Genomic DNA, 27,219 nt, shown 5'->3' on the forward strand with positions numbered 1-27,219 from the left:
TTTACTTTTCGAGACACCCCATCGTCTATCTACGACCCAGCCTGTCGTAGGTGGGCACTATTCTTCGCTAGACAACTCAGACCTTTGGAGGGTGATTTTGGTGGGTGTGTTGTTTGCCCACTGCCCATCCCTCTCCGCTGCCAGACGACTCACAAACCCCGCCACCCCTGCCGATCTTAGCAGGGCGAATGAAGAGTGCCAGCCGCCGAGGATAGCTGCGTGGAGGAGTTGCGGATCAGCAGTCTTCACCATTGCCAGGTATCCATATTTTTAGCTGACACTACATTAATACGGTTTCAGTAATTACACCACTTGTACCAATACTTCAGGTGAATTACTTTTTACGTATTTATGCGTATGGGGCCGTATCTAATTTATCTTTCAGCTGTTGATTTTTCTGGCGTGTGGATGTTTAATATTTTTCCCAAACTGTAACGTTGTTGCGTATTTTAATTAGGTATAGTCATTCATTTTATTTTCTCCTTTTTATATGTGTGTTTTATTGCACAGTGAAGAAGGTAGTTTTATCGTACTAAGCACTCAACCATTATTCTTTTTCCTCTTTTTTATGCATTTTAGAAGCATCGGGGAGGAGTGAGCACATACTTAGCGGTGAAGGATTTTTACTTTATTTTTGCAGCGAAATTTTTTTTCCTTTTACCATTTTACTCCTCATTTTACTAGTAACTCTTTTTAATGGCAGATAAACCTGACCCGAAGTTACAAGCTCTCACCGAGGACTATCAGGAGTGGGTAGAGGGAAAGGACAGTGACGTCAAGGATAACGGTAACTGTCATGTAAGGAGTGGTAGCAGTCCTCCTCCTTCTGAGCTGCATGAGCAACCACGAGGTATTTATTTACCTTACTAATCCCACCATGGCTTCTGCCCCTATTCTCCCGCTAACAGCAACAGCAGTTAGGCCTTTCGCAGGTAGTACGGAGGCAGATTATTCGGCCAGGGACTTCTTGTTTCAATGTGAGGTTGTCATGAACATTTCATTCGTGTCAGATCCGGGAGATAAAATATCTCTCAGCCGCTCGAGGGTCAAACCCGGAGCGGGAGCCGCGGCCCTCAGGCCCCGGTCACATATGCGGGTACGGGTGGTCCACGAGTTGAATTTAGAAGCCGTGATGACACGTGGCGTAACTTTCCAAAAATTGACGAACCCGTGGTAACCCGCAGACAACCCGCAGACAACCCGAAATCGGGTTGTCTGCGGGTTGTCTGCGGGTTACCACGGGTTATCCACGCGTCATCCACAGGTTATGACGCGACATCCGAGCGTTGTCCACGTGTCAAGCGCGGCCCGTTCGCGGATTAATCCGGGTTGCGCGCGCCTCCTCGGCGGGTTTAAAGCGCCCGGCCGGGCGGCAGAACTACTCTCGCTCCAGACTCCAGACAAGCAACATCCAGCTCCAGCTCCAGCACCAGCTCCAGCACTGCTTCCAGACCACACTGCTCCAGATGGCTCCCAAGTGGTGTTGTGAGGCACCCTCCAACCATACTGCATCTCCCGGTACTTGGCGCCAGAAGCAAGGTGCCTGAGGGTGAGGGCAACCTTCAGGCCTGGCTCAAGGGGTTCTCGCCACTTGGTTGTCTTCTTTTCAAGGGCTGGTGTTAGTCTCTCCACAACTTCGTCGAACATGGCAGGTGGCATTCTCATGAAGTTCTGGAAGGCTCTTGGATCTTCATTGCGGAGCTCCACCATGAGACGATCGTACAGCCCAAGCAGAGGTCTCCTGGCAATCCACTCACGAACCCATATGTTCCGGACAACCCTCCTCTTCTGCTGTCTTCGTCTTCTACGTCTTTCAGAGAGGTGCTGATGGACTTGGTACTGCAGGTTCATATGCTGTTGCATCAGCATGCAGACGAGGTCACTACGGTCCATGTTTACGCAACGACGTCTGGAGCAGGAGTGATGAATGCTGGGCAGTAGCCCCCCAATATATAGTCCCAGAGTACCCGTAATAACCAGTTGACAAGACGCGGATACGACGCGGATAACTCGCGGATAAGGCGTGCTAGCCCGCTCTTGACCCACGATAACCCGTTAAAGCTCCACGGCCTATCACGGGTCACCACGGCTTATCAGCGCCTTATCTGCGCGTTAACACGCATTGTCCACGGGTTATCAACGCGTCACCCGCGGGTGCGACCCGTGGGCACCCGCGCCTCAAAGTTTTGAACTTTCCAAAACTTTCTAGCGCGGGTTGATTTTCTACCACGGGTTGTAGCGCACCATTAGCGCCACATCCACGCGTCATCCGCGTCCTACCACGCGTTATTAGCGGGTTTAAAATTCAACTCGTGGACCACCCGTACCCGCATATGTGACCGGGGCTTCATAAACAGGAGCGCGTTCACGGAACGGAATGATTATGATGCGTTTCGGTTACTTTTAATTGAAACATTTGGGGAAGATGGGAAACACAGCCGCGTAAAGGGTGTAAATTTTGCTGTGGACACTGCAAACGAGTGGTCTTTTTAACAGGCCAGTGGACGCCTATCGGATGTCTACTGATTTGATCTCATGTTCAAAACAAGGAAACTGGACAGATGGAGAAACCATATCTGTAGCTAATGCTCGTAACTTTTTAGAGTTCCTTGTGTACATGATTGTCCTTAAAGTTCCTCTTCGAAGGGGTTCAGTTTCCCTTGATTACAGCCCCAATGACCAACAACACGATCTTGTGCTTAATCTCAAATCCAAAATTGAAGAGAAGAACAATAGGAACAAAAAGGGTTCTCGTTCGGGGAAAACCGAACGTGCCCCCCAAAACGACCTTGAGTAGAAACTCAGGAGTCGAAAGGGAATCAGACTGCGATTGGACGTAACGGTAGTACTTTGTTTGAATATATCGTGGCCACGTGCAGTCAACCAACTTTTATGGCTCTTTGGGTCCTTTTTGAAGCTTCTTTTGCCGTCGACACGTTCGTCGGGGGTGGGGGGGTCTTCGACCCTTTGACCTAAACCTTTATGGGTGTCACCAGCGGTAATCTAAAATAAAAAAATTCCTTGGTGTGTTATTTTACCCATTGTTTAGGCATAAATAGTCAGATAAGTAGTTGGACGGAAATTTGAGCTGTACGATATACTTTTTAATACACAGAATTGTGCATAGTGATCGTTTCCAAAGACTAGCGCCGGCTTGAGGTTCAGCTTGACGCAGCTTTGTCTATCTTTCCACCACACGACTATAACCTGCATCCTCGCATTTACTAATTTATGTTTGGTTCCTGCGCTTTTGCCTGCAACTTTTTCATGCGAGAGGGGAGTGCTTGAGTAATACTTTTCACTCTAACCCACTATTTTCTTTGATTGCTGAGATGATGTAAGGCACTAGTCTTGTTTGTTTGGAACCGTAATAACCGAGGGTGTAGAATGACATAAGGACAGGTATTTTTTTAACCTTGAACTTCCTGTGCTTCTGTTTGAAACATAAATTTTTCTCTGCAATGACAGACTTAACTAAACTTGAGCAGATGCTGTCCCTAACTTTTACTGTAACCAGCATGTGAATATCTGTAAGCTTTGGAAGTAAGCAGACATACCAGTGTTACCCGTTATGGGAATTATTTTTGACGTCACAGATGTCAGTCATCCACTTTCGTTACGATCGGGGGATAGGTGGAATTTTTTCTTTTTAATTTGATGTTTATTAATGCTGGAATTACTATGATCAATTATGCTGGAATTATATATTTCAGTGAGATTTGTTACAACGGTGATTTCACAACTTGGTGACAGGATTTTCTTTTATAGTACTGTAGACCTGAAAAACTGAGTATCGGGAGTCAGTGGTGCTGACAGCCGATGCTTCTAAGGTTTTCCAGACATGTCCTTGTTATCACATTGTAACTATTAGGAGACTCTATGGATAACATTACCTCTTTTCACACAACCTCATCTATTGTAGACCCCGCCCGTCTCGAAGGCGCGCCGAGGGTAACGGCACTGGCGATTAATTGTCACACAACGAATGAGTGTTTCTCAGCGACAGTTTTGTGTCAAGGTGTGACTCGAAGGTTCATTGTGTAGCAGATCTTCAAGGATTGTTCCTTTTTCTTTTTACTATTCCAAATAGCTCCATTGCCATGTATCCTAATGACAGTTTAGTCAATTTAATTTTTCTAGGATATATCATGTAAATAATTTTTCGAGCTATCATTTTATATTCTCGGAATAGAACTCAGCTTCCACGTCCATGACTCTAGTCCTGTTTACTTCAACCTGTGTATACATTATTCAGTTCTTGTTACTGCCATGATTATTATCATTGGCTTTCCCTATGTTGTATCGTTAGGCGGGTTCTCACTTGTGTGATAATCTTTAAAGCAACTGTAACAAGACTACGCTTAACCAGTACACATTGCGCGACTGTAACAAGGATAGGTACACTAATTTTAAAGGTGGTGTGAGTCGCGGGGTCGCGACTTTTGGGGGACCGAGCGATGTAATAAATATATATATATATATATATATATATATATATATATATATATATATATATATATATATATATATATATATATATATATATATATATATAGGTGCTTGTGGCCGTGAGAACAGGTGCTTGGATGACACTAAGTCAGTAAATGATGACAAATCATCCCAACTCATCACCGGAAGCCACGCCCCTCCGGACGTATCAACAAGCAAATGAAACGAGCGAACAACGCGAAGAAGGGAGAGAAGAAGACGGGCAGCGGGCGGAGCTCAGCCGCTCTGCACAGTGTGTGGCTTGCTTTCGTTTCGTGCGACTAGCTCACATAAACTTTGTAACTATTGTGTAAAATTGTCAATACCATTTGTATATTAAAGTATACTACTATACTACTATGTGCCTCGACACACACAGCCACACATTCACATATACATGATAATATATATATTACAATGAACCAGATGAGAGATTAGACTTGGAAAATGATTGGGAGAGACTACAGAGGTCTCTGGTGTGAGTAGCAGAAGAGATAGTGGCGGAGAAACCAAGAACAGCAAGACAGGAATGGATGACTGAAGATATACTGGAATTAATGAATGAGAGAAGAAGATGGAAACATGATAGGCTAAAGTATGGGGATCTACATAGAGAAGTAAAGAGTAGGTGTAGAATAAGAGAGGAGAAATTGTTAATGCAGAGGTGTGATGAAATCGAATAATTGGAAAAAAGTAAACCCAGAGAAGATGTACATTAAGATCAAAGAGGGGACAGGGAAGAGAGGTATGGTCAGAAATAATATCATCAAGGACAAGGATGGAAACATTTTGGTCGAAATAATGGGTGTGATGAAGATGCGAGAAGAGATAGACCGCTATTTGAGGAGGAGGATTTATCAAGGCCACCTATTATTTTAGATGAAGTAAGAGAGGCTATAATATCCATGAAAAGAGGTAAATCTGGTGGAGAAGATGGAGTGGTTGTGGAGATGTTGGAGGCAGCTGGTGAGTTTGGAGTAAGAAAAACTACGGAATTGTTGAACAAAATAGATGAAAGTGGTTATATACCAGAAGCAATGAGAACAGCAGAGTTTCTGGCTATTCCAAAGAAAGCTGGTACCTTGGAGTGTTCAAAACATCGAACTATAAGCATCATGAGCCAGCTGGGTAAAGTATGTTTAAGAGTCGTAATGGCTAGAATAAGAGGGAAGATTGATTGATTATTGTGGTGTTTGTCTTGTCGCCGCAAGATTAAGTAAGCTATATTTTAAAATTATACCAAACAGTGTTTAACTAAAAACAAAGTAAAAGAATGACTCAATAAAAGGACAATAAAACCTACAGGAGGTTGAGGACGCCAGCCTCCTGTAGGAAGCCATAAACATCATGTTCTGGAAAAGTGCCTTCTTCCCCATCACCAGAGAGAGAGAGAGAGAGAGAGAGAGAGAGAGAGAGAGAGAGAGAGAGAGAGAGAGAGAGAGACTCCCATCTCCACCCCGACACCGGGGAAGGTACCGCTCTCGCAGGTCCCCCAGACTGGTACACTCGACCATCAATTGCCGAACAGTCAGGGGGACCAAACAGTAGGGCTGAACTCCCCGGGATATGAGGAAACCATGTGTATATCTTGTGTGACCAATCCTAAGGAGGGCCCAGTCTCCTTCTTACGGCTTCTTAAATGGGAATAAGACCAGGGACGCACAGCCCTGGTTGTGACTTCCCCCATCTTTGTCGTGGGATGCAAGTCCCTAATTGGAAGAGCGCACTGTGAGGGAGGACGAGAAGCAGCGGCCCGCGCCACCTCATCGGCCTCCTCATTACCACGCACAGAGACGTGGGCAGGTACCCAACAGAAGGTTACCTGATGCCCACGCCTTTTTGCTAGAACTAGCCAGCTAAAAATTTCTAAAACAATCGGGTGGGTGCTCTTAACATCTTCTGTTGCGGACAGGGCTGCCTGTGAGTCAGAGTAGACAGTAAAAGTATCGACAGGCAAAGTGAAGATGATGCGAAATGCTAAAAGGATGGCAAATAGTCCTGTGGTAAAAAATGAGGCTAGGGCAGTTAAAGTTTCAGAACGGGAAAAGTCTGGAAAGACAGCTCCAAATCCAACGCCAGCATCGGATTTGGAGCCGTCCGTGTATACCAGTACAGAAGTTGCGTGACTAGCTGTGTGGGACAAGAAGAGCTGTCGAGCAGTTGCCGTCGAGATGCTTGCTTTGTTAAAGGCGAAGTACCGGCAGAAATGTGTGTTTGAGAACTCCCACGGTGTGAGGTGGTATCTGATAAACTGCTATTGGGAAGTATGGTAGTGAGAGGTCCCCAATGGCACTCCGGACACGGAACCCAAAGGTGTCTATGGCAACGGTATATGCAGGGTTGTTAGGTTGACGTTGTAGTCTGTACCAGTACTTAATTAGAAGACCTTTTCTCTGCAAGTCTAAGGGTGGCATTCCTGCTTCAACTAAAAGCCTTGATATAGGTGACTATTTGAAGGCACCTTTTGACAGTCGAACTGCAGCGTGATGGACTGCATCAAGTGTGCGGAGGGGAGCGGTTGTTGCCGATGTGTATACTTCGCAGCCGTAGGAGAGTCTCGACCCGATGAGTGCCTGGTAAAGGCGTAGGAGTATTATGCGGTCAGCACCCCAAGAAGTGCATGAGAGGTCACGAAAGAGATCAAGCGATATCATGCGCTTTGATTTTAAACCTTTTTAGGTGTGGAAGCCATGTGAGGCGCTTTTCAAAGGAGGCTCCCAAGAACTTGTGTTCTTCCGCAACAGGGAGATATGAACCGCACATAAGGAGATCAGGGTCTGGATGGTGGCCTCTCAGATGGCATGCAAGGCATCCGATTTGGAAGGTGAGAATCGGAAGCCATGATTCTCCGCCCATCTGGATGTCCTTTCGATGGCATGTTGCAGTCTTTTTCCGCGGTGGACATCCGAGACGCTGAGTACCAGATTGCCAGGTCGTCGACATAGAGGGAGGACAACAACCCCTCTGGGAGCGATGTTGTAACTCCATTTATGACCATGGCAAAGAGGGTGACACTGAGGACGCTTTCTTGGGGAACTCCTTCCTGCTGTTCATAGGGTGGTGAGAAGGAGGTACCAACTCTGACGCGGAAGGTCCGTTCTCCAAGAAATCCCTCAATAAACTGTGGCATCCGTCCATGGAGACCAAAGTTATGTAGCTGCTTTAAAATCCCATACCTCCACGTCGTGTCGTAGGCCTACTCGATGTCAAATAAAATGCACACCATGCGTTGTCTTTCTGCAAACGAGCGGCAGATAGCTGACTCAAGACGCACGAGGGCGCCTACTGTTGTTCTCATCTTCCGAAACCCTGATTGTTAAGGAAACAGGTGGCCATTGCTCTCTAGATGGTGTACTAGGCGAAAATATACCATCTTCTCTAAAAGTTTGGATAGGCATGATGTTAGAGCAAATGGTCTGTAGTGTAAGGGCTGTGAACCATCCTTCCCAGGTTTACGGATGGGAAGTAAAATGGCTGTGCGCCATTCACTTGGCATGATACGAGTCTGCCAGACTTTGTAGTATATTTGGAGCATCAGGGTCGTGGTGGTAGGACTAAGGTGTCTGATCATGGCACATGGGATATTATCGGGGCCCGGCAATGTGTCGTTACATTGGGAAAGAGCTGATTGTAGTTCCCGCATCGAGAAGGCAACGTTGTATATTTCAGTGTTTAGAGATGAGAAGTTTCGGTGGAATCTCTCCTGTTCTTCCAAGTGCCGGCGTACTTCAGGAGGTCTAGAGTTCCGCTTAGACACAGCGGCAAATGCACTGGCTATCGCGTCGGCGACTTCGGCGCTCCCTGCTATTATGTTGTTGATTTTAAGTGCAGGTGGTGGGATCGATGAGAACTTTCCTGCTATTTTGTGTGCCCTCTTTCACACTTGTGTCATTTGCGTCTGTGAGTTAAGTGAGGATACAAAACTGGCAAACGAGGACCGCCGTGCTTCTTTCAGTGTCCGGCGTGCTTTTGCGCGTGCTTACTTGTAGGCGATGTGGTTGACCTCTGTCCTCTGCCTCTTGTAACGGTTGAAGCCCGGCGTCGGCAAGCCACCGCCTGCGTGCACTCGTCCGACCACCATGGCACAGGCCGACGTGACGTATTTCCCGTTGTCTGTGGGATAGTAAGTTCTCCCGCCTGGTGAATGTGCGCCGTAAAAAAAGGTAACTGCATCCTCGGTTGTTTCGAAGTCATCAATTGATGTCTCCGTGTGAGTCGCTCAGTATGAGTATATGGAGTTGTCGATATCTCATCAGGCGGATGTAGATTCGAATCTTTAAGTTGCTTGTGCTCCCTGTCTTACTGTATGGCTGTGAGAGATGGGCACTGAATAGTGATTTGGAGAGGCGTCTCGATGCCTTTGGGAATGACTCCGTGTAGAACCAACGAATCGAGGCCTGTTACCAGCTTCGTCCGTGAACGCAACTTTGGGTATACGGGCACGTGGTATACACCTCCCGGACATCGATCCTACTCACAGAATTGTTTCTGTACGAGAGAACCCTGAGTGGAGCAGATCAAGGGGAAGCCCACGTAACTCATGGATGGGAAAAGTCAGAAGATCCTGCTGGGAAGAAATTGAGATAGATAGGGTAGTTGCATGTGAGCTTGTTCGGGAGGACTACCAGGAGTATGAAAGGCGAGTGAGTGAAACAATGCTCCCCCAGGCGTATGCTCCTCATTAGTTAGTTCGTTTATTGTGTCATCCCTTTCGCTGTTTAACTCTGTAGCAAAATCCCTAAGACTATATTTCCTCCTGCTTACGACTTGACCTCTTTCTTCTTTTCGTGTAGTGACTGTTTGGATATTGAAAATGAAGTCTAAATACAGCTAACCAAATTATTGGCGAACAGTTGTAAGTAGCTCGTGAATAAGATATGGTGGATAAAAATGTAAATCCATTTTACATGAAATTAAATAACCAGGGCACTACAGTAATAGGTGAAATAGGGGGAACATGCTCAAGTTGCAAGTGGCTGTGGTGTTCATTTCTATCGCTCTGGTCCTTTGCGTCCGTGGTGGGAAGAACCCATTACCCCTGGACACGGACCAGTGTGAAGTCAGGGATTGGCATAGTTTATCTTCCCCAGCTTTCCCCATGTACCTATTTATCACTCAGCCTGAAAGGAAGGATGAACAACTGGGCGAGCTGCCCGGGGTGGGATTCGAAACCTTTGAATTGTTTTTCCATCTTCCTCTGCACAGATTTTAGTAGCTTGATATCCATTCTGTAGCAAGATGATTTGAAACGGAACCGCATAACCGAGATGCGGTCAAACTAATGCTAAATATACCTTGAGGATAACTCCTTGCACTACTTACACTCCAAGAGATAAAACCCAGTACCCTGTTTTCCCGGTTAATCAACTTGAATGCATTGAGTCCTTTGGCCTTGGCCCTTGTGGCTGTAATGAATGTGGAGATTGCGAGGACTACGTTCACCGAAAAATATAAAAATGTGAACCAATCTAAGACGGTATATAGGAAAAATATAGCAAAAAACAAACAAACAAAAAAACGTTTAACTAACTATCTAATATCTTCCTCGAAACTGACAAAGCAGAGATCTCATAAATGGTAGTGGGATAAAATATAGCCTGGACTAAACAAGGAAAAGGGTATTGGGGTGATTACACTCATTTAATGCGCAGAGTCGGACAAAACCATCCGTCAGTCAGGACAACTATAATACATGGATCCACAAAAGGACAATCCAAAAGGTGACGTCTAGGCGAGGTATGAGACAAACGAGGCAACGGCAAAACCGGCATCATATACGGTGGTAAAAAGTTATCCCAGTCCAACGAGCCAACGTCTTCACAGACAGCCACAGCAACGAAGAGAGTACGAGTTGTTGCCGGGTGAATGCTGGCCGTGGCCTGCCCTGCCAGGTGAAAGCGGAGGCCGAGGATGGCACGATTGGGTCCCAATGGTTTGGACGGCAACCAGACGCTCCTTTAGGAGTTTTTGCGTGATCCAAACAGGACCGGTTGGTGATGATAGTTACTGGCCTTCAAAGGCAAAGATCAAAGCTCTAAAAAATCCTAAATCCCTTTCACATCTAGACCTGCTTACGGGAGTGTCATTTAAGAAATAATTATCCGAAGGATTATTCCTACCTACACTCCGAATACTTTACATTGAACTCTATCTGCCACTTCCCTGCCCAATCATACAATCTGTCTAGTTCAACCTGGAGAACACTAGTATTCATAGATTTGATTCAATTACACTACCAATCTTTGTATCATCCGCAAACTTACTGAAATCACTGCCATGGTGATGCATGTGTCCAAGTCATTAATTCATATAATAAACAGTAGTGGACCCAATACTCACCCCTGTGGGACCTCACTCGGAACACAGCTACAGTCATATATTTTACCATTAGTTTGCACTCTCTGCTTCCAACCCCTAAGCCACGCCCTAATCCACTTTTTCATCTATGTCGTGAGCCTGTAATTATAACAATAGCCGATGGTTAGGAACTTTCTCGGCCGCTTTACTAAAATCTAGATGTAATTTATCATGGTTTCCATCTCCATCTACTGCCTCGTTTACTTTATTATAAAAGGAAAAAATATTGGTGAGGCATGACCTACCCTTCGTGAACCCATGCTGCGAATCATACATTAATCAATGCCTCTAGATTTGGCTGACTTCTCCCCATTTTTAAAGATTAGCGTTACATTAGATACTTTTCACAAACTAGATACAGAACCGGAATTCATTGACATCATAAACATGCCAGGTGGAGGGCCATTTAGGACTCACCGGTATTCCTTCAGAATCTGTGGAAATATTTCATCCGGACCTAGCGATACATTATTTTAACCTATCATTGTCATTTTAAACTACTTGCCTCATGATAATCACATCCCTCAACTTATCATTATCCTTGCCTTCATATACCTGAAGTCTTTCTGGAATGGTCATTAGATCCTCTTGTGCCAAGACTGGAGGGAGTAGTTGTTCAATAACTTGCTTATGTCATCTCCATTTTCAATGAGCTCACCTGTGTCTGTTTTCAACGGTCCAATTTTCTCTGTTGTTTTAGTTTTGTATGTGGAATAACGATGTTAATAGCACTACTAATACGAATCAATTTCAAGTCAAGAAAATATTTTATGAAAATTTCGTAGGTTTATTTGTAACTGTTAAATGTACGAAAGAGCATCTTTTATTTGCTACAGGTGTGGTTGCTGACACTGGTTGCGTCTATCTTCGTCTTCTTGACAATCCTGGCAAAACAGTTTAGAACGACGCCTTTTCTGAAGTCAAGGTAATCTCTTTGTGTTATTATTAATACTTCAATATTTATATCAGAACAACAATACCAAGTATATATTGCATCATTCCACTATAGGCATTAGGCCCTTTCCCAGACGTTTTATTTGTTTCGGTCTTGTGTTTTCACCTTCCATCGTAGATGTAAATTAATCAATCAATAAGGGGCATACCCAGGCGTGGGCGTTGCCTCGAACATTCTATAACGCCCAACTCTGGGATTTCTCCGGGCAAGTCTGCCTCCTTTTTAGCATTGAGAGTAGAGCAAAAATGTAGAATGTGAGCCTCCATGCCAGAGACAATCACCTCAGTAATGCACTGGGTACACACAGAGGGGTCTCTCTCCTGGAAGCAGTAATCACTCCAAGGGAAATCGGAAACGTACATCCTCAGGTCATTCCACCGAGCTCAAATAAAATGCCAGAAGCACCGGGGACGCCTCTTCAATGGTACTAGAAGCTGTACAGGAAGGATAGGACAGAATACAGAAATAAGTTTGTGACCGTAGAAACCAAACGGAGAGAAAAGCTTAACAGAGTAAGCAGAAAGGTTAGATGTTAGGAAAAGGTCTAGAATGCTGAGCGTGTCTCTAAGGCTGTCAGGGGATACGTATAGGGTGCTAAACCAACTCCTTTAGATCATTTGGGAGAGGAAAATTGTAGGCGTGGTCAGAGTTCACTCGAATGCTCAGTGAAAGAGGATGAGAGCCAAAGCTGGTGGTAAACATGAGTCAAGATTAGCTCCACTTTGGAATTCAAAGAGTCAATGAATTTAATATAGGTGGTAGAGCTCAAGCCACAAACTCTCTTGGCTTCCTCCAGTCAGGGTTGTCTCTTAGAACTACGATCCGATGACCAGGGTCGGCTTTTGGGTAGCGTACCACATGCCGGTATAACCAAAGTTGGCGTTGATGGACAGGGCATCAAATCAGTCTCACAGAGTTGTCGCTGGTTTGACACATTCATTCCAGCGATATTCCATGATTCTTAGTAGATACATATCACCAGAGGCATTAGACCGACTCTTCAAGTGTCTCACAGTCATGAAGTATGAAGAGACTTGAAATTCTGATCTTTGTCATGCTCCACAGGTATCGACAACGCCATATACTCGTGCGGAGCGAATCCATCACACCATCCGCCGTAAGACTCTCTGACAAGAAGCTTTATTGTTTTCAACTACGTTACCAAAGAATGTGATATTTTTTTAAGGATATGAACAGACTGCAAGCCTCCAAACTCTTGTACCTAGGTCTTGGCCACCTGGAGTCCCAAAGGCTTAACCTCCTCGGGCAGTGCCATAAGAGCTATCACTAGAATCTTCAGTGACGGCGCACTCCCCATTGGCTGGAGTAAGTAGGAAGACACCAACCGAAACGGGCGCAAGCCACTTCCAGTGAGGTATATATTGGAAATGAGGAGAGTAGAGACAAATGTACGGAAGTGGGGTTAGCTGGAGTGGGGGGGGGGGGGGGCACGGAGGTGGGGGTAGCTGGAGCGGGGTGGGGGACGGGAGTGGGGGTAGGACGGTCAGCGGGGGGAGTGACGGGGGTGGTCAGCGGGGGGGTGACGGAAGAGGTGGTAGTTGAAGGGTTAAGATATTTGGGTAGAGATTGATATCTACAAAACGGCATGAGACTATCTAAATATATCTGAGAGACCACGCCTTCTGGGGGTCGTTCCTAAACCATTTTACCTCCTCCTTCCCTCTCGTACACACACACACACACACACACACACACACACACACAGGTAGCTGGACGGTCAGCAACTTCAAATCAAGGAAATGCCTCTTCCTTCCCTTTTATCGTTTCCTCCATCTTTTCTTAATCTCTCTTCTTCCCTCCTTCCCTCTCCACACACACACACACACCTGATTGACATCTCCGAAACATGTGACTATCTAAAATGAATCTGAGAGACCACGCCTTCTGGAGGCCGTTCCTTAATGATTCAAGTCATTACAATAAACCTCAGGTCATTAAGGACTGACCTGAAGAACACGCACACACACACACACACACACACACACACACACACACGCACGTACAAACGAACACACAACGCCGGGGATATTTATGGCCGCCAAACCAACGATTCCTTCACAGCCTCTGAAGGAGGCCTCAGGACAAGGTCTGTTCTTGTTTCTCGCAAACATGAGGACCCCTGTACACACCTGTATCAATAGTTCATGGTGTAATAATTACTTCCCGCTGTCCACAGTCGCAGAAAACAGGGCGACGCTATCACAAAAGATATGCAGTCCATACGAATTTTGCTCATTGAGTACTTTTTTTTTTTTTTTTTTTACAACAAAGGAGGCAGCTCAAGGGCACACAAAAAAAGAAAACAATAATAAAAAAAAGCCCGCTACTTGCTGCTCCTAAAAAAGAAACAAAAGAGGTGGCCGAATGTAAGATCAAATACGGGAGGAGAGATGTCCTGATACCCTCCTCTTGAAAGAGTTCAAGTCGTAGGCAGGAGGAAATACAGATGAAGGAAGATTGTTCCAGAGTTTACCAGCGTGAGGGATGAAAGAGTGAAGATGCTGGTTAACTCTTGCATAAGGGGTTTGGACAGTATAGGGATGAGCATGAGTAGAAAGTCGAGTGCAGCGGGGCCGCGGGAGGGGGGGAGGCATTTTTTTATTTATTTTTTTATTTTTTTACGTTCATTGCCTATTGCGCCGGTAGGCATCTTCCCGGTGGGGCCTGATGGTCTGCCCAAGGCTTCTTCCAGGTGGGGCCTGATGGTCGGCCCAGCCCGTTCTGGCGCAGGCGAGTGTTTATAGTGGCGCCATCTTGCATTGGCTCATGCTGCCCCCCGGAACTCGTTCTTGATTCGCTTGGACGGCTTCCTCTAGAGTCCGGGTTGATGGGTGGTCTTCAGGACAGCATGTGGGCAGTTTTAAGCCACTCGGCGGTGACTGAAAAATCCGAGTGGTAGCGTGGGGATTCGAACCCGCGTCGTCCATCACGCGGTGAATGTGGGCCCAGTACGCTACCATCTACGTCACCGCAGTTAGCAAGTTCAGAAGAGCAGTCAGCGTGGAAATATCGATAGAAGATAGAAAGAGAGGCAACATTGCGGCGGAATTTAAAAGGTAGAAGACTATCAGTATGAGGAGGAGAGCTGATGAGACGAAGAGCCTTAGCCTCCACTCTGTCCAGAAGAGCTGTGTGAGTGGAGCCCCCCCACACATGAGATGCATACTCCATACGAGGGCGGACAAGGCCCCTGTATATGGACAGCAACTGTGCAGGGGAGAAGAACTGGCGGAGACGGTACAGAACGCCCAGCCTCGAGGAAGCTGATTTAGTAAGAGATGAGATATGAAGTTTCCAGTTGAGATTTTGAGTTAAGGATAGACCGAGGATGTTTAGTGTTGAGGAAGGTGATAGCAGGGTGTTGTCAAAGAATAGGGGATAGTTGTTTGGAAGATTGTGTCGAGTGGATAGGTGGAGAAACTGTGTTTTTGAGGCGTTGAAGGACACCAGGTTCTTCTTGCCCCAATCGGAAATAATAGTAAGGTCTGAGGCTAAGCGTTCTGCAGCCTCCAGCCTTGAGTCGTTAAGTTCCTGTAGGGTGGGTCTTCTATTAAAAGAAGTTGAGTAATGCAGAGTGGAATCATCGGCGTAGGAATGGATAGGACAGTTCGTTTTGGAAAGAAGATCATCAATGAACAACAGAAAAGAGTGGGAGATAGGACAGAAACCAGTTGGACACCACTCTAAATAGATTTAGGAAGAACAGTGACCGTCTACCACGGCAGAAATAGAACGGTCAGAAAGGAAACTGGAGATAAAGGTACAGAGAGAAGGATAGAAACCGTAGGAGGGTAGTTTGGAAAGCAAAGATTTGTGCCAGACCCTATCAAAAGCTTTTGATATGTCCAGCGCAATAGCAAAGGAATCACCGAAACGGATAAGAGAGGATGACCAAGAGTCAGTTAAGAGGCTAGGAGATCACCAGTAGAACGCCCCTTGCGGAACCCATACTGGCGATCAGATAGAAGGTCAGAAGTGGAAAGGTGCTTTTGAATCTTCCGGTTAAGGATTGATTCAAAAGCTTTAGATAGACAAGAAAGTAAAGCTATAGGACGGTAGTTTGAGGGATTGGAGCGGTCACCCTTCTTAGGCACAGGCTGTATGAAGGCATACTTCCAGCAAGAAGGAAAGGTAGATGTTGACAGGCAGAGGCGAAAGAGTTTGACCAGGCAGGGTGACAGCACGGAGGCACAGTTTTAAGGACAATAGGAGGCACTCCATCAGGTCCATAAGCCTTCTGAGGATTGAGGCCAGAGAGGGCATAGCAAACATCATTTTGAAGAATCTTTATAACAGGCATAAAGGAGTCAGAGGGGGGAAGAGTAGGAGGAATATGCCCAGAATCGTCCAGAGTGAAGTTTTTAGAAAAAGTTTGAGAGAAGAGTTCAGCCTTAGAGATAGATGAGACGGCAGTGTTGCCGTCAGGACTGAGGAGTGGAGTGTAAGATGAAGAAGTGAAGTTGGAGGAGATGTTTTTGGCTAGATGCCAGAAGTCACGGGAAGAGTTAGAGAAAGCAAGGTTTTGGCATTTTCTATTAATGAAAGAATTTTTGGTTAGTCGGAGAATAGATTTGGCACGATTTCGGGCAGAAATGTAAAGTTCATAATTAGCATTAGTTTGAAGGCTCTGGTACCTTTTGTGAGCTACCTCTCTATCATTGACAGCACGAGAACAAGCGTGATTAAACCAAGGCTTTTAGCGTGAGGAGAGAGAAGAACGAGGAATGTATGCCTCCAGTCCAGAGACAATCACCTCTGTGATGCGCTGAGCACACAGAGAATGGTCTCTATCCTGGAAGCAATAATCATTCCACGGGAAATCGGAAAAGTACATCCTCAGGTCGTCCCACCGAGCTGAAGCAAAATGCCAGAAGCATCGCCTCTTCGGTGGGTCCAGAGGGTGTACAGGAGCGATAGGACAGGATGCAGAAATAAGATTGTGATCGGAGGAGCCCAACGGAGAGAACAGTTTGACAGAATAAGCAGAAGGGTTTGAGGTAAGGAAGATGTCTAGAATGTTGGGCCGGTCTCGAAGACGGTCGGGAATACGTGTAGGGTGCTGGACCAACTGCTCTAGGTCGTTGAGGATAGCAAAGTTGTAGGCTTGTTCACCAGGATGGTCAGTGAAAGAGGATGAATTCAAAGCTGGTGGTGAACATTGAAATCTCCTAGGATGGAGATTTCAGCGAAGGGAGAGTGGGTCAAGATGTGCTCCACTTTAGAATTCAAATAGTCAAAGAATTTTACATAGTTGGTAGAGTTAGGTGAGAGATAAACAGCACAGATGTATTTAGTAATAGAATGACAATGAAGTCTTAGGCAGATGGTGTAAAATTCAGAAGAGTCAAGGTCGTGGGCACGAGAGCAAGTGATGTCGTTGCGCACGTAGGCGCAACATCCAGCTTTGGATTAAAATTTAGAATAGAGATAGTAGGAGGGAACAGAGTAGAGATTGCTGTCAGTAGCCTCAGAAACCTGTGTTTCGGTAAGGAAGAGAAGGTGAGGTTTAGAGGAGGAGAGATGATGTTCCACATAATGAAAATTAGAGCGAAGACCGCGAATGTTGCAGAAATTGAGAAGAAAAAGGTTCGAGGAGTTATCAAGACACCTCTCGGGTCGGCAGCCAGAAGGGGAGTCCTCCCTGGGGGAATTTGTGGTCCCCCCCCGGCGGGGACTCCGAGGCTTGGTGTAGGTGCGCCATTTTGAAATTTTAATTTTGGGAAAAGGTGTATATGTTGTGTGAATGTAGTGTGGTGTGGATAAAGAGAGGATCTGTCTTTAGAGAGCATGCTGAACTACTCTCCGGTGTTGGTGAGACAATAGGGAAACGGTTAGTGAGGACATGGGAAGGGTCTTTGGAGGGCTTCAGCTCCCTTCTCACCTCCCATATATACCTCACCGGGAGTGGCTTGCGCCCGTTCGGTAGGTGTCTTCCTACCTACTCCAGCCAAGGTAGGTAAGGTAAGTTCGGACAACATTGCTAATTCTCTGCTCAAACGTTTCATTTCGTTTGCTATTTCTTTGGGTAGTTTTTCATCCCAGACAACATCTAGCTTCCATACCTTTCTCATTATGATTCTACCCCTTATTGTGACAGGAGGTACTATATTCAAAGGATCAAATACCTTGGATGTTTGAGACAGGATTTTTCTTTTAGAATCTGCCTCTGAGTCTATCTTACAAGGGGCCAGACTCATTGTATCCTTCTTTACATTGTATCTGTATCCCAGTATTTTATCCTCTTCAAAAGTATGCTCTACTAGTCTGCCATCATAAGCCATTTGGTCTCTCAATTCAGTTCAATTAGAGTTCCAAGACCTTAGTATAAATCCACCTTGGCGCATTCTTTCAAACGCTAGCTCATACAAGTTTTTCATTTCATTTTGGTCATTGCCAGTTATTAGTAAATTGTCCACATAAAAAAATATTAATTAGTACTTGCTCCCACTTGTCTTCTGGAAATGTTTCTGCATGATGTTTCATGACAAAGTTTAGAATGAAAGGAGACGAAGTATAAACAAAAACTATACTTTTATAACGATAAGTTACTAGTGTGTCTCCTCTCTTCCAGAAGAAGCAAAATCTATTCTGGTCAGCTTCATTCTTTAATTTGACCATCAGGAAAGCTTGCTTTATATCACTGAACATTACAGTTTTATTTGTTCTGAAGTAGAAAAGCAATTTAAGGATAGAATCCATAAAGTCTATTCCAGGATATGTACCAACTCTCTCTTTTAAGCCACTGGTAGTTTGTTAAAAACAATGTGACTGATTAATGAGTGTCCAGCAGTTTCTTCTGCTAGTAGGTTAACATCATGAGCCTTTAACTCTTGTAGGTAGACCTTATTTCATTCAGTTAAACTTTAACAGAAGTATTGTTATGCCGGACGTGTTAATCGGGTTCCGTGTCGCCGACAGGAGACTCCGTGGGAGGGAGATATGTAAACACCTTGCACAGTTTCTGTAGTTTAATATTCTTCCTTAGTAGTACAATTCACTCTGACTCTTCACTGACCACTAGCTTACTATGACTGGGACTGACTCCTCTCGCCGTCTTCTCCTATATATATACCGAACAGTACTGTCTAGAACGTTACAGTATATTCGATCATACAAGAATGAACAAGTAGTAAAAATCTGGGCGAGTTGGCAACACTTCCCGCCTGGCGCCTGGCTGTGCCCCGCGGGGCGCTGGCGGAGCCATTGCTCCCCGCCCCCCTGCTCGGTCCTCCCGGAGTCTTCCAGAGGCCCATAGGCCCAGGGAGAAGCTTCCAGCACAACAGTATAATCAGAGTCAAATTCCCCAGTAGGTGCTGCTTTTAAAATGTTCTTAAAAGTTTCATCTATGATGTATTTTACATCAAGAAACTCTTGCTTTAGCATTTGAATGGCCAAGTGGTAGTTGGCATCAGAGATGGTTAAGTGTTTGACTTCTGAAAGAGAATAATCCCTTAAATACCCATACAGGTAGGATTATTTAGCACAGTCCGATATTTTTTTTCTGGAACCAGTAACATTATTAAACTGTGTAAGGAAGGTATTGAAGGCAAATTTATCCTTATTCTTTCCTGTAAAGGTTCCACACTGAAGTGGAGGAGGCTTACTTTCACCTAGGTTTAAGTTCGTCATTACATCCAGGAATTTATCAGCTGAATTATTACTAGCAATGTCTCCTTGAGCATTCACGTAATACTGATCCAAGTCAGCGCTGGTTTGCACTGAGTAGTCTACTTGGGAATCAAGTTCATCATAAAAGTACTTATCATCATGAATACTCAAATCATGTTGTTTCATAAGGTCAATTTATTTATCATAATTCTTGACTTGTTCTGTTTCAGCTTCAATCTCCTTTAGACGGTTTTTACAGAAAGAGGGTGTCAATTGGATAGCTTCATTCAATTCATTTAGCATAATGGTGTTAATGGTGACCTTACGTTTGTGAACACTCCTTTTTCTGCGTAATGAAATAATTAATGCTTTAGGGTTAATCTCCTCATGCTGTTTCTCGTCCCTGGATCCAGACATGGTTAAGAATATATAAAATTGTGTTTAGCAATAAAATTTTACTTAAAAATGACCTACTAAAATACCTCAAATCATTCACTGAAGGAGTATATATCCGAGCACCCCCTCAGCCAAAGCAGTCATCAGGACTCGAATGCAACGACCCGGCACATTCTGTTGAATGAGACCGAAGCCGCCACACCGAATCCGAAGCACTAGCGATGGCCGAGGGCGAGCTTCGCTCCTCCAGGAATGGTGGTAATTACCATTCCGGGATTGAGGTGCTTAAAGCATCCATTCCCCCGGGTCGTTCAGGTAGTGTAACAGCCCCGGGTTCGACCCCTGGTCATCACAGGTTGAAAAATAAAAAAAAGGGGAGGAGGAAGAATAGTGACGCTATTATTCCTCAACCTCACAGAGAGTGTACGGCTGGGTTCGATTCCCTGCTGTTCCCTCTCTGTAAGCTGCCACCAGGAGGTTGTAATATGGCACAACCCCCAAAGCCTGTAAGCGAGGAACGGCAGTTCTATGAACCAGGTGGGACAGAACTAAACTAACTGGTTAGTCCCCAGACGCTCCCGGCCCTGGCAGGCCAGGTAACACTTGACCTTAACAATTGTCCCACCTGGTAGATAGTGTCCGTCGCTCCCCAGCTTACTATGGGTTGTTCCTTGAGGTAGATGGTATCCTCAGTCCAAAGTTTGGTAGTGTGGGGTCGTGGTTACCTTCGGAGGTCGTGGTGGGGGAGATTGCGAGACTGCACCGTAGGCTAGGAAGGCTGTATGCATTAATACAGGACATAGGCAGAATACAATTTATTGGTTTGTTCCCTTCCCCCTAACAATAATCCTCGCTCCCGAGTGGAGGGTAGCATGTTTGGTTAATACAAAGTGAGAATTTAAATACACAGTTCAAAATATCCACCACAAAAAAAACCCTACCTAATAGTATGACTGAGGCTATGGAGCTGGAGTCACAGGCGTAAGCCTCTTCCAGAAAAGTCGTCTATGGTTCTCTGGTTCTAACCATATCCTCACTAGACGAGGGAAGTGTAGCATGTTTTGTTTACAAACGTGAAAACCTTTCTCCTAATCCCTAACATTCTTATGGGTAAATGCTACACACGAGAGAGATGAACATATGTAGGTATATCACAGGGCTACCGCCCGATTGGCTAGACACTCCGATTTCAACTTCCTGTATCGGCGTGCACACACACAGAATAAAACCTCATAAAAAAATAGGAAGAAAAGAGTTTAGTATGAGGGAAAGATCAGACTGTTACAGCTAAAGGGGGGGTGAGGTCACTGCTAGCCCCTCGTCCACACAGCGGGTGCCCCTTACCCATTTGACACAATTTCCTCGGCTTGGTGGAGGCCTGAGAGCTACACAATATGCTGTTGTGCCGTGCCTAAAGGGGGTGTTTTGGAGCCGTTTACTCCCATCACAAGCCTGCTGGTCTCGTGGGCGGCAGGGACTGGAGTGTCTCGCCCTTACCTTTGCTCAGTTCAGGCACTCATGAATGAGGGCATGACCCTTGTTAACCACTGGCGTCTGGGTCCATTCCCGACTCTCAATTGGGCGGCTTCAAGATGGCGGGGCCCTCGCCTTCCCTACCCCTGGACACCGGCCTTCAGCTGTCTCTCGCCACCTGTGCCGTGCGGGAAGGTTAAGTCCAGAATGAATCACTAATGAACGTCGGCTAGGGCTATCTCTCACTCCCAGGCCGCCGTAATCTATAGTCCAGTAAATCTACACCAGGACCCACCACTAATTGCAACAGAAATGAAACAAGTGTTAAAATCCTCCTAACATACAGATTAATAAAATAAAAGAACCTAAAAGTCCCTCCAGATGAAAATGGTGAAACGAAAACGTAAACAAATTGCCATGCTATTTGAATTTACCATTTAAACATGTGGGTCAAAAAATTTATACTCATTTAATTAATAAATAAAAAAAAAATATATCAAAAATTTTTTTTAAACTTTCTTTTTCAATGTTCAAAGAGAAGAAGTTTAAAAAGAAAAAAAAAAAAAGAAACCAAAAAAATTCCCCAATTCTTCATCCCCTCATCCCCACACCATCCACAGTATATCATCACACCACCATTCATTTCACTACATTTCTGTCAGATTATTTCATCCTCATCATCATCATCATCATCATTACTCATCACTGCCATAGTCATTGTGACAAACATTCAGCAGGTGAGCATTGAAGCCCATGCATTGAAGCCCATGTCGACGGCAGCTACCTCCCTGTGCAGCCACGCTGCACCGCCGCACGCACTAGAGTCAACACTGTGGTGGGACATGGGTCAAAGGTCAGGCCATCTGACAGCAGTTCTTCCATTCTGAATCCACATCCCCCCTTTTCAGTTCTGCTGTGTGCCCCTGCCCTGACTCTCTTTGGTGTCTGCAGAGGCATGCAGTTGCTAGCTGGCTGATGTTGGTGTTGACATGTTGGGATGTTGGTAGGAAGTACTTTTTGATGCTGTGGTGACAACATCTATCAAACAGATCATCAAGATCTACTTAGGGTCCAATGGCCATTGCCTTCTCACCAGCCTTACTGCCAGCTGCTTTGATTGTTGCCTTGTTGCTCCTCCACCCTCCTCCTGTTCCTCTCCCTCCTGCTGTCTTGAATAAGTTTTCCTGCCTGCCTAAGTTTCAAAACAAAACCCTGGATGTCAAAACCCCAAAAGAAAGCATGAACAAAGAAGAGAATGCTGCAAACTGAACAACCTAAACCACCCCTTATGCCTGACACCATTAAATGTGCACCTTGACCCTTCCTTTCTCTTCTTTGGAAGTGGATGTCATGCTTATGTTTTTTTCTGTTTCATGATGGATTAATGTTGATTGTTAAGTAGGTCTCCGACTGGACTAACACATCTCTCTGTCTCTCCTCTTCTCTGTCCTCAGATTCTTTCTGCGCAGTTTGGCATAAGAGTATCTGCAACCTCTGGCATTTTTGACATCACCAATTTTTAAAAAAGCATTTTTTTTTTATCAAAAGCATTTTTGTTTCAATTCTTTTCCTTGAGAGCTCTTTTTTTTGGCTGGAGCTGGACATATTGAATGTCACACTCTCCACGCCTCTCCACTGTGATATCTTGTGATGAAGGCTTTTTGTTGAAGGTCCCACTAACCATCAAATCACCCACCACACTGACCATAGTGTAGTGTTGCTCATATCTGGTATGATGTCTGTAATATCTTATCATATGTAATATCAAGTTATATGCGATGAAGAAGAAGAGCACCACCATCAAGGATGTGTATGTGATTTTTTTACATGTGGGGGGGTGTGGTACGGGACCAGATTGCATCAGCTAGTTGTGGCTTTACAGGCTTCAGGAGTTTTTCCTTCCTTCAAACAAAGCAGGTGGGTGTTGCAGAGTTCGTAGGTTAGGGCATTGGAAGGTCATTTGTGAGTGAGTGCAATGATGATGATCTCTGAAACAGAAGAAGAGGATCAATCTGTACTTTCTGTCATCACCTATCTTGACTGCCAATTTAGATTCAAAAAGTCACAGCTTGAGATCTCCTCTGAAACTGTATTTCCACATGTTCCATGTTGTCATTATTAATGTCATAAATAACCATCTTTTTGCATCATCCATATTAACCTCAGAACCAGCCGATTCCACTGATTGTGTTGTGGAGGGATGACTGCTCAAAATGGAACCTCCAGATCATGAAGTCAAGACAACAATTGTCAGTCCTGTCCCTTCCTTCTCCTCCTTGAGTACGTGATCTTTATGCTGTTCACTTGTCTCGTATGTGATGGATGATGGCTGTTGCATTGCCAGCCATTTCTGGGCACTGCACAGACTGAAGACACACCAGACCAGTCTTTTGGTTTGTCCGTCCCCTCTCTCTGGAGACCTCCACTCGATTTCAGACTTCTTTCTTAGTACTACTTGTTCGATCACCAAATCTGGAACCAGCCTGCCCAGAAGCGGTCTCTCCTGACTATATATGTAATCTGGGTGAATTGTTGATAGACATTGGGAACGTCCATGTCATCTCATCTTTGATAGACAAGGTACAAATGACTTGTGTACAAGTTATGGCCAGAGGCTGCTAATATGGAAGCATGGCTTGCAATGTCTCCAGATGGAGGACCAATTGACCTGTTCATCTCATCTCACATGTATTGCACAAACACAGTGCAGTACAGTACTTCGATCAACATGTTTGTGTGTGTGTTTCAAGTTTTTGTTGCAGATCTTGCAGGTACAAAGAAGATTCTACATCATTGAGCATGATTTTACCAGAGAGGAGATCATCATAGAGGTCCCCTATTGTCTCCAATTCGAGTGGCACATTGTCATTAGATATGGACAACTTGATCCCCAGATCTCTTTGCAGACATTTCCATGTGTAAGATATACCAGAAAAACCTTAGTTAGAACACCAGAAATGTCTTGATAGCTTCATGAGAAGTTTCGTTTCTGTGCTTGCAGTGGGTTCTGGGGGAGTATCTGCTAATTTTACTGGACTACTAGCGAGCTGTGAGCTTACCTGTGCCGTGCGGGAAGGTTAAGTCCAGAATGAATCTTGCCAGGTAGAGCGGTTGCCTCGCTACCTTTGCTCTGACGTGGCCTTTCCCCAGGTTCCAACACTTTTCCTTCTCGCCTTTCAGCTTGGTACATTAATCTATCCTTCCTCTGCCTTTCTGAGGTTGTCTTTTTGTGTGTTAATTCTAAACTTAATTTTCCCTTATTTTCTAGGACGTAACGTATAAATATGTATAAAAACGAGTGGATTTATATCAGGGGTGCCAACCCAAGCTGTGGTTCGTATTTCTCGTTCTCTTCCCTTACCGACTTATAACATTTTAACCGCTACGGGTATTGTTTCGGCTGAGGAGAAACTGGATCCGGTAAATAGCCATGGCCATGTACAAGGGAGTATTCCCAATTTTCCCAGTTGGCTTTTAACTGGCTTCTGCAGTGTTGGTATGCCGGCGGGTATGTTACAGTAGCATTGGTAATCCCCATCGTCCAAGGTTACAGAGTGGCCACCCAGGCCGCCGCTCCAGAACAATCTCGAACGAGTGGGCGAGTAAGCGAACCACTTATGTATCTAGTTTGCCCTGCTGACCTTGGGTATTACTTTAAAACAAGAAAGCAGTTATAATGAATACAATGGAAGTGGCCTTTATGACGAGGAGTCAGCTGGCCGTTAGCGTCTGTGTTACGTGGCAGTATGGCCGGTTATTTTTACCGTGAAGTGTTACCAAGCGTTATTTCATTATGTATCTGAAATTGCTAATTTAATGCAATATGCATAGGCCGCACTCACACTCACCTTATATATTTGAAGGCTGGTCACCCTGCTAAGCGCCCACAAAAGATATCCCTCCCCCTAGGGCCCCGATAATAAGGATATAACCTGTGAGTCACTCAGCTTGTTGCGTAGGGGATTTCAGATACAGTGGTCTGAACCCAGTCGGCGATGTGTGAGGCCGGCCTTGTAGATTGTAGTTAATGTTGTAGTTACTAATAAGCTGTCGGCTGCCGGGTTTAGTTCACGGAATGAAGGGAGGATTGTGTTCACGGCTTGCTGGGTGGACAAAGACTGAGGAAGCAGCGAGCGGGGAAGCCAACTCGTCCCTTATGGAACCTCCCAGAACATTCGATGCGAGCCCGGAGCAATTATCAGTAATGCTTCATTTCACTATCAGATTACCAATATTCCCAAAACAACCCTTAGTTCTTAACACAAAGATTATTTGTCTTTAGAAAGCATGCTGAACTACTCTGTTGTTAATGAGACAATAGGAAACAAAGTGAAGCCACGGGAGGGTATATGATTGGCTTGCAGCACCCCAACGCCTCTTGCGTGTACTTACGTACGTTTCGGCAAATGTCTTGCTGTCGTTCCCGCTTCTTCTTTATTTTAACATGGAAAATCATAGTATTGTAGTTTCACGGACAATAGGGCAGCAAAAGATTGAGTGTTTTATTTTCTGAAGAGATAATCTTGACCAAAAAATAGGTTTCTGCTCTATAGAAAAACAAAACAAATATAAAACAGGGAAATTGCTGCCAGTGACCCAGAAGCTATACTACGTTTTAATTTGTTAAAAAGTAGATGCAGCAGACTTGGGGTATCAGACAGACAAGAGTGTAGTTGGAAAGCAGATGTGGCGCGCTGCTTCACTGATGACTCACAAACATAAGGTGGAGGTGGTCTCAAGAAAACATTAAAGTACTCGTTACCCGCATGGTATTACATGTTGTTCCAGGTTCTATGCAAATATTAATTTTTATGTAGGTTTTATATAAACGTTTATATACTGATACTGACGCAATGCAGAATCAATGAACAACTTTGAGTCTGTCCATCAGCAACACGGTGACTGTGGATGGCGGTGATGTGAAGCTAACCTTTGGTGACGTGCATGATGGAGCACCGACCACTCCCTTGAAGCACAATAATGGCTTTACTGGGGCTATACCGAGGTCAGCCCTTTGGACTTGGTCTACTCTGCTTGCCCAAAGTAAGTATGATGGTTCCTACTTGTCAGTAATATATTTTAATCCACCCATCCACATCGAGTCCTTCATTTCAGTATCTAAATGGGCATGTGTTCCAACAGAGAACTGAATATGGCGCACATGTCTAAAGACGGAACATCTGGAATAGGGTTCCGATAAAATAATGAAGGGGCATTGAAAAAAGGGACATAAAACGTCCATGTGAAAACGGATTGCTGTTAACCCCCTCACATACCATGACGCGAATCGCGTCTAAACGTAATTGTCTAACTGGGTTTTTGATGCGTACCGCGTCAAGAAAGAAAATAAAATCGCCAAAACAACTAATTACCAACCCTCCTGCATGGGTGGAATTGGATTTATGATAGACATAAATATTCACTTATAATTTCTTATCCAATGTGTATTTCAATTTCCTTCATTTTCTCAAAAATACTGCTGGTCAATTAAAAACTTTGATGTCAGCGTTGAAAAGCTTATAAACATCCGCTTTTATTGGTGTATGTAGCACAACAAGTCGACTCAAACTTTAGAGCTACGAGATGGTGAACACAAGCATGTATTTTCTTAATACAATCTTTACTCGGAATCAGCAAAGCTCACTGTATATTTCCATTTCTTGGTTCTTTTTTTTTATTAATGCGGAATAATATATTATAAAGCCAGCGATGTATAAAAATAGCAGGGAAACGAAAATTCATGAGTGAAATTGATATTTGACGGAGGCAGTGGCTCAGTGGTTAGCGTGCCGGTCCTGCGTTCCGCTGCGTTCTGGATGATTCGGGTTCGAATCCTCCGCTGCCAACTGTGATTTTTCAGTCAACGCCGCGTGGCTGTCCTGAAGACCAGCTGTGAACCCAGACTTTAGACTCAATAGGAA

At 44.8% G+C, this 27,219-nt stretch overlaps 1 long non-coding RNA gene across 1 annotated transcript; it reads left to right on the top strand.

The window, feature by feature from the left end:
• On the top strand, nt 1–26,335 carry LOC126999225 (uncharacterized). Its single transcript, XR_007753154.1, has 4 exons — nt 1–258; nt 704–787; nt 11,682–11,770; nt 26,190–26,335. It is a non-coding gene; the product is annotated as an uncharacterized LOC126999225 (long non-coding RNA).
• Nucleotides 26,336–27,219: the final 884 nt, after the last annotated feature.

The sequence above is a fragment of the Eriocheir sinensis genome, chromosome 16, assembly GCF_024679095.1.
Source record: "Eriocheir sinensis breed Jianghai 21 chromosome 16, ASM2467909v1, whole genome shotgun sequence".
NCBI lineage: Eukaryota > Metazoa > Arthropoda > Malacostraca > Decapoda > Varunidae > Eriocheir > Eriocheir sinensis.